At 46.2% G+C, this 7884-nt stretch overlaps 1 protein-coding gene across 1 annotated transcript in view; it reads right to left on the bottom strand.

The window, feature by feature from the left end:
• Positions 1 to 7562, bottom strand: part of LOC122553337 (probable G-protein coupled receptor 132) — a 59108-nt gene extending 51546 nt beyond the window's left edge. Inside the window, exon 1 of the mRNA XM_043696911.1 lies at positions 6837 to 7562. The gene's annotated coding sequence lies outside the window, so the exon portion shown is untranslated. The remainder of the gene's footprint in view (positions 1 to 6836) is intronic.
• Between the last annotated feature and the right edge of the window lie 322 nt (positions 7563 to 7884).

Here is a 7884-nt window from a genome sequence, read left to right as displayed (position 1 = left end):
TACCTGCCTATCTCCTTTTCCACCTATCCACTCCACCCTCTCCTCCCAGACCTATCACCTTCATCCCCTCCCCCACTCACCTATTGTACTCTATGCTACTTTCTCCCCAACCCCACCCTCCTCTACCTTATCTCTCCACGCTTCAGGCTCTCTGCCTCTATTCCTGATGAAGGGCTTTTGCCCGAAATGTCGATTTTACTGCTCCTCGGATGCTGCCTGAACTGCTGTGCTCTTCCAGCGCCACTGATCCAGAATCTGGTTTCCAGCATCTGCAGTCATTGTTTTTACCTGATAAAATCTTGGCCCTTTGTGGACTTATACATTTCAGGAAAACGTGTTTCTGCAGCAGTCCCCTTGAATATGCAAATAACATTAAGTTCCTCAATTTGAGCTCCACCTCATGTTTCTGTTTTCAAGACAATTCAGTTCGGGTGCCACCACACCTCACAGTTTAACTCTTTCAGTGCTGGATGTCAGTGCCCTTTCAACATCAATGTCTCTGCCTGGAGGTGTTGTAATCAGGGCAGAAGACAGTTACCCATGATCGCACCTTAACAAGACTCTCTATAGCTGAAGCCGCATTATCACCTGGATATGGACAAACAGAACTGTGGGTGCTGGAAATCAGAAACAAAAATAGAAATTGCTGGAAAAACTCAGCAGGTCTGGCAGCGGAGAGAAAGCAGAGTTAATGTTTCGGGTCCAGTGACCCTTCTCCAGAACACCTCGGCAGGACTTAAGGGGTCTCCAGTTGATTTTTAAACATCGTCTTTTTGTCCTAGATTTTCCCACGGGAGGAAACATCCTTTCCACATCCGCCCGGTCACAACGCCTCAAGACCTCTGGTTTCCGCCCTCTGACACTTCTAAACTCCAGGGGAAATAAGCCCAACCTCTGTCACCTTCCCTCAGAGGGCATCCCAAGTGCTAGTCTGGTAAACCATCTTGGAACTGCCTCTAATGCACTAACATACCTCCCGAAATAAGGAGACCAACATTCCAGATGTGGTCCCCAGGCCCCAGTTTGATTAAAGCACAATCTCCCTATTTTTGTATTTAAGTCAGGGATTCAAAATCACTGCAAGGTTATCCAGAGGGGAAATGAGAAAGAAAACGTCACTCTGAGAGTTTGTGGAGCAGGAACATTCTTCCTGAAAATGTAGCGGAAGCTGGTTCCATGAATATTTTTTTTAAGAGAGTTGGATAGGTTTTGGAGGAAGAGGAGTTTACAGGATTCCAATCATTTCCTCCCATGTTTTATATTTAGATTTCCCATACCATTGGGATTGAGTCCTCTTCCTCCGTGAAACACTCACTCAATAACCCTGCCATTTCTTAAAGACATTTTCAATATTCCATGTGTTTATCTTTCATAGATTTGATATTCCCTGAGCCACATTCTGCAGTCATATATCCCTAAAAACTGATCTGTTAGCTTTGAAAAGTCTTCGTGTAATCTTTTCACACACCCTGTTACTTTCTTTGGATCTTTTTACTCTTCAGTTTGCCTCTCACACCATCAATACTTAACTATGAAGTGATTAGCTTTTAGGGTCATTTTCTATCAAGCACTTGATCAAGTGTCTTCACAGTCTTCAGCAAACTGTGGTTACTTCACGTTGCATCCTGTGTAAAGATATCTAACTCAAGCTAAAGTCCTTTTCTGTTCCAAAATTAACAGCGTCAGAAGTCGCACGAGACCAGGTTATAGTCCAACAGGTTTATTTGAAATCACAAGCTTTCGGAGCGCAGGAAGCTGTTAGACTATAACCTGGTACCATGTGACTTCTGACTTTGTCCGGCCCAGTCCAACACTGGCCCCTCCGCATCAAAACATAACAGCAGTTTCAGCTTGCATTTACCTAGCACCTTTCAAATATCCCAAGGAAACATCATCAAATCCAATTGGGCATCAAGCCACAGACGGAATTGCTCAGGCACCCGTCCAAAACCCCAGGGATGGAGATGGGTCTTAAGGAGCTTCCCAGGGGAGGACAAAGTGTTGGAAAGGTTTGAGGAGGAAATTCCGCAGCTTAGTATTCAGGCAATGCAAGACATAACTGCCAGCAGTGGTACAAATTAGACCAAAATGCTCATGAGACCAGAAATGTAGGAGCACAGAGATCATAGAATCCTGACAGTGCAGAAAAAGGCCATTCTACCCATCAAGTCCTGCACCAACTGTCGGCCGAACATCCCTCCAAGACCCAGAACCCCCCACTATCCCTGTAACCCCGCGTTTCCCATGGCCAACTCACCCTAACCTGCACATCCCTGGACATTACTGGACGATTTCCCTTGGCAAACCCACCCTAACCTACACATTCCTGGACACCATAGGGCAATTTCCCATGGCAAACCCACCATAACCTACACATTCCTGGACACCATAGGGCAATTTCCCATGGTAAACCCACCATAACCTACACATTCATGGACACCATAGGGCAATTTCCCATGGCCAACCCACCATAACCTACACATTCCTGGACACCATAGGGCAATTTCCCATGGCCAACCCACCATAACCCGACAAATACTCTGAATGGTGGGTTTACAATGTCCACCACCCAGAGTGGCTCAGCAGGAGTACTACAGAGTACCATCAAGCCAGGGGATCAGCTTTGGTTCAATGGGATTACAGGGGGCATGCCAGGGGCTGGACCAGCATGGCATTGCCTTGGAATTTACTACCAAGTTGTGAGGAACTGATGGGTATTTTCCAGAAACCACTTGCAGTCCTTTCCCCACTTGCCCCATCTCCGTGGCTAAACCCAGGATATTTTACACTGCTATCAGCTGTGTTCACTGGGTTTTGTTGGAACTGAGTTAAGAACGTTGTGGGTTCAAGTCCCCAGTATGCCGCACAGGAACAGACTGCTATACCTCTGCCAATACAGTGGGAGAATTGCACAATGCAGGCCTCATTTATCGCCATGTAAATTAGTCCACCATCTACAAGTTTGACTCTATGACTTTACCTTCAATAGCATTTTAGGAGTCTCCCCAGAGTCTGCTTCAGAAATTGCATTCCTCATTATCCTGCATCGAGTATTGAATGAACAGAAGTTTCCTCCGATTAAATGTTGGAAAAACAGAAGCCATTGTCTGAGACAAGCTCTGTTCCCTAGGTACCAACTCCATCTGTCTCCTTGGTAACTATCTGAGTTTAAAATAATTGCAACCTTGACGTCATATTTGCCCCTAAGGTGAACTTCTGAGCTCAGTAATCCACAACATCACTGAGACTGTCGATCCCCACCTCCATAACATCATCCAACATCAACCCTCAACATCTGCAGTTTAAATCCTTCACCCCATGACCAATGCACACCTGATGGTTAAAAAAAAAAACCTAAAGGACTGCAGACATTTGAAATCAGAAATAAAACAGAAATCCCTGGAAAAACTCAGCAGATTTGGCAGCATCTATGGATAGCAATCAGTTAACGTTTTGGGTCAAGTGACTCTTCCTTAGAACTGATGGTAGCTGGGAAAATGCAGGTTTAAATGCGGAAGTTAGGCTGGTAAGAAGTAAACTATAGGTGGACAGATAGCCCAAAGAGAGAAAAAAAACACTAAAGACCAACTGACGCCCACAGTTACCGTGACTACACATCCTCACACCCTGCATCCCGGAAAGACTCCATTCCATTCTCCCAGTTCCTCCGTCTCTGTGGCACCTGTTCTGATGTTGCCAACTCTGACCAGGGAGACTCCGAGATGTCCACCTTCTTTCAATGCAAGCTGGAAGAACAGCACCTCATTTTCCACTTGGGGACCCTGCAGCCTTCTGGACTGGACATTGAGTTCAACAATTCTGGGGTGTGAGGTACTTTCCCCCCCCTTGTCCTTATCCAAACCCCACACACCAGGCCTTATTACCAACATGGTCTGCTATTACACACAACCCGTTGTTAGTCACTGACCATCCTGATTAAAAGATATTCACTCTCCATTCATTATCCATTCCCTTGTCTGTCCATTGTCTTCTGTCTCTTTGGACCCTGTTCCCACCTATCATTTACTCCCTATCCCCTCCCCTCCACCCTATCTCCTGCATATAAACCCATATTTTCCTCACTACCATCAGTTTTGAGGAAGGGCCACAGGACCTGAAACATTAACTCTGATTTCTCTCCACAGATGCTGCCAGGTCTGCTGAGCTTTTCCAACAATTCCTGCTTTTGTTACACTCCTGCTGGTACTGTACCCCTGCCACCTCTAATCCAAAGTCTTGCCAAATCCCTTCCCATAGAGTCCTGGTTTACAATGCTCATAGGATGTTTTATTATGCAAGAGATGTTACGCAGGGACCAGAGAGACGAAACCTCGGAGTAAAGGGTTGCCGATTTCAGACAGAGATGAAGAGGAATTTCTTCTCTCAGAGGGGAGTGAATCTGTGGAATTCTTTACCACAGAGGGCTGTTGAGGCCAAGTCATTGAATATATTCAAGAAAATTATCAATAAATATTTAAATCTTAAAGGCATCAAGGGATGTGGAAGGTAAGTGGAAATTCAATTAGATTTTCTACAGTGTGGAAATAGGCCCTTCAGCCCAACGAGTCCACACTGACCCTCTGAAGAGTAACCCACCCAGACCCATTTCCCTCTGACTAATGCACCTAACACTATGGGCAATTTAGCATGGCCAATCCACCTGATTGTACATCTTTGGACTGTGGGAGGAAACCGGAGCACCCAGAGGAGACCCACGCAGACACCGGGAGAAGGTGCAAACTCCACACAGACAGTCACCCGAGGCGGGAATTGAACCTGGGACCCTGGTGCTAACCTCTGAGTCACTATGCCACCCATAAACATAGCATTGAGACAGAGGATAAGCCATAAACATAATGAATGACAGAGCAGATTTGATTGCTCAAATGGTTTACATCGATAAATACAAGTTGCTGTTGACATGTATTCAAATGATAACAATTCTGTGTAAAAGGAGAACCCTTCCTTCCCCTCTGCTCCCTTGATAATTATTTTCAATCTCTGAACTGAAGCAACCTACTCACTCACCAACAGAAACATTTCCTGTTTCAGTTTCCTCTATTAAAAACCTTCATCATTTCAAAACCGTTTACTAAATCTCCCCTTCGCCTTCTCTGCTCGCCATTCTGATCTCACCAGTCTCCTTCATCGCTGCCAAACCTCTTCAGCCCACTCTTCAACACATCGATATTCTTGCTGATGTGTGGTTGCCAGAATTGAGCAAAGATTTTGCAGCAGGGATTTTATTAATCTTCCATACCTTTTCTGTTTTTATGTTTGTACTTACAAAGTCAAACTTACCACCGGTTTTCCTGAAGCCTCTTGCCCCCCCCCACTGATATAGACTTCACGAACAATCACCCCCAGATTTTGGAAGGTACTGAAGAGGGACCTTGGTATAAATGTCCAGAGATCCCTGAAAGTAGCAGGGCAGGTAGAAAACAAGATTTACTTGTCTTAATTAGCCAAGACATGGGGTAAAATGGGGAGAGACTATGCAAGAACTGTATTAAACACTGCTTAGGCCACAATTGGAGTGGTTCTGGTCACAGCATTAGAGGTGGGATGTGATTACACAGGAGGGAGTGGGATTTACCAGAATGTTGCCTGGCTGGAGGGTCTGAGCTATGAGGAACGATTGGTTAGGCTGGGATTGCCTACCTTGGAGCAGTGAAGGTTGAGAGGTGACCTGAGAGAGGTGTAGATTGTGAGGGGGCACCTATCGGCTGAATAGGAAGATACTTTTCCCAGAAGTAGAAGACTCAGTAACCGGGGAGGGGGCTAGATTTAATGAAGTGATAGAGGGGCTCAGATGTGAGTTGTGGGGAAATGGTTTCACCCACAGGGAGATGGGGATCTGGAACTCATTGCCTGAAAGGCTGGTTGAGTCAGAAACTCTCACAACATTTCAGCAGCATTTGCATATTCAGTTGCATCGTCGTAGATTCCAGGTATTTGGAGGCAATAGGTAGAAAATGGGATTAGTTCAGACAAATCTTTTGTGGAGTTGCATGAAAATGATGGGCCAAATGGCCTCCTTCTGTGTTGCAAACATCTATGAGGAAGTGAATGTCACCACAGTCTCATTGCAGAGAGATGATTGGCGGTGGTTTAACCTGAGGGGGGCTGTGCCTCAGGCAAGGGAGGATGTTGACAAGGAGACTCCTTCATGGTAACCTCAGCCAGTGTGGGGATTGAACCCATGGTGTTGGTGTCACTCTGTATCATAAATCAATTCCAACCAAGCCTTCTTGCAGCAGCTCAGAGAGAGAGAGAGAGAGAGGGAGAGTGAGAGGGAGGGGCTGTGATCAGGAACCAGGACAGCTCTGGAGAAGGGCAACTGAACTCGAAACATTAATTCCATTTCTCTCTCCTCACAGATGCTGCCAGACCTGCTGAGTTTCTCCAGCAATTTCTGTTTCTGTTTCAGATCTCCAGCATCACCATGTGCAGAGACCGCTTTGGGACTTGGGGTTACTGACTCAGTCACATTACCACAAAGCTGGAGTCTGACCAAGTATATGCCCACGCCCCCGCACTCATTGGAATGAAGAAGGATGGGAGGTGAGATGACTTGATAGAGGTGCTCAAGATGTTGAGAGATATTGATAGAGTGGATAGTCAGAGGCTTTTTCCCAGGGCATAAATGGCTATCATGAGGGGCATAATTTTAAGGTGACTGAAGGAAGATTTAGGGGGGATGTCAGATCTTAGAGTAGGATAAATATCGGTACAACATTGAGGGCCGAAGGGCCTGTACCGTGCTGTACTGTTCTATGTTCTATGTTCTCGGTTCTATCACCCACAGTTCTTTGCTTTAGATTGAAAGTAGTTACCTGATCAGGACCATATGTGACTCCAGTCTCCATGCCCACCGTTGTGAGTTCCTCACCGCCCTCTGAGGAGGTCCATGTTCCTGCCCAGTCACAGCTGACAGGGTGAGTGCAGAGCTGATGTGAAGTTCCGTGTGAGGGAGGTGTCAGGATTTGCCTGATGTTTTGAATGTGTTTCAGACCTGCCTTCACACAGGGAACACGAGACAGGCATCAGCAGGAGAGATGCATCAGCTGATTCCTGTTTAGACAGCATGCCAGTTTAGAAACCACTGACAGATGCTCACTCACAGATCTTGGTGCCGCCTGTCAACAGCTCTGGCGTGTGACTGAGTGGCCACTGTTCACGTGGCATTGAGCGGTGCTGCGGCTGTGAAACTCTCCGTCAGTGATGAGTGCGGGGGTGTGGGGGCGCGGTCATATACTTGGTCAGACTCCAGCTTTGTGGTAGTGTCACTGAGTCAGTAACCCCAAGTCCCAAAGCAGTCTCTGCACATAGCAGAGGTGACATTATGCAGGTTTATAAAATCATGAGGGGCATGGATAGGGGGAATAGCCGAGGTCTTTTCCCCAGGGTAGGGAAGTCCAAAGCTAGAGGGAACAGGTTTAAGGTGAGAGGGGGGAAGATTTAAAAGGGATCTAAGAGGTAACGTTTGCATACAGAAAGAGGTGCATGTATGGAATAAGCTGCCAGAGGAAGTGGTGGAGGCTGGTACAATTAAAACATTTAAATGGCATCTGGATGGGTACATGGATTGGAAGGGTTTAGAGGGATATGGGCCAAGTGCTGGCAAATGGAACTAGATCTATCTTGGATATCAGTCAGCGTGGACAAGTTGGACTGAAGGGTCTGTTTCTGTACTATACATCTCTATTACTCTGTTAGAGTTGAGTAGAAGAACCGGGAACTAAAACCTGGTGTAACAATGACCTTGTAACCACTGTCAATTGTCAGTTTTATCAAAAATGTCCTGCCTGGTTCCCCTATTATCCTTTAAGGAAGAAAACAGCCTTCACTTGGAGCTGTGCAGCTGTTCTGTGTATCCCTCGG

The sequence above is a fragment of the Chiloscyllium plagiosum genome, chromosome 10, assembly GCF_004010195.1.
Source record: "Chiloscyllium plagiosum isolate BGI_BamShark_2017 chromosome 10, ASM401019v2, whole genome shotgun sequence".
Taxonomy (NCBI): domain Eukaryota; kingdom Metazoa; phylum Chordata; class Chondrichthyes; order Orectolobiformes; family Hemiscylliidae; genus Chiloscyllium; species Chiloscyllium plagiosum.
The sequence above is the reverse complement of the archived record's forward strand: the minus strand, read 5'-3'. Positions and strand labels throughout refer to the sequence as shown.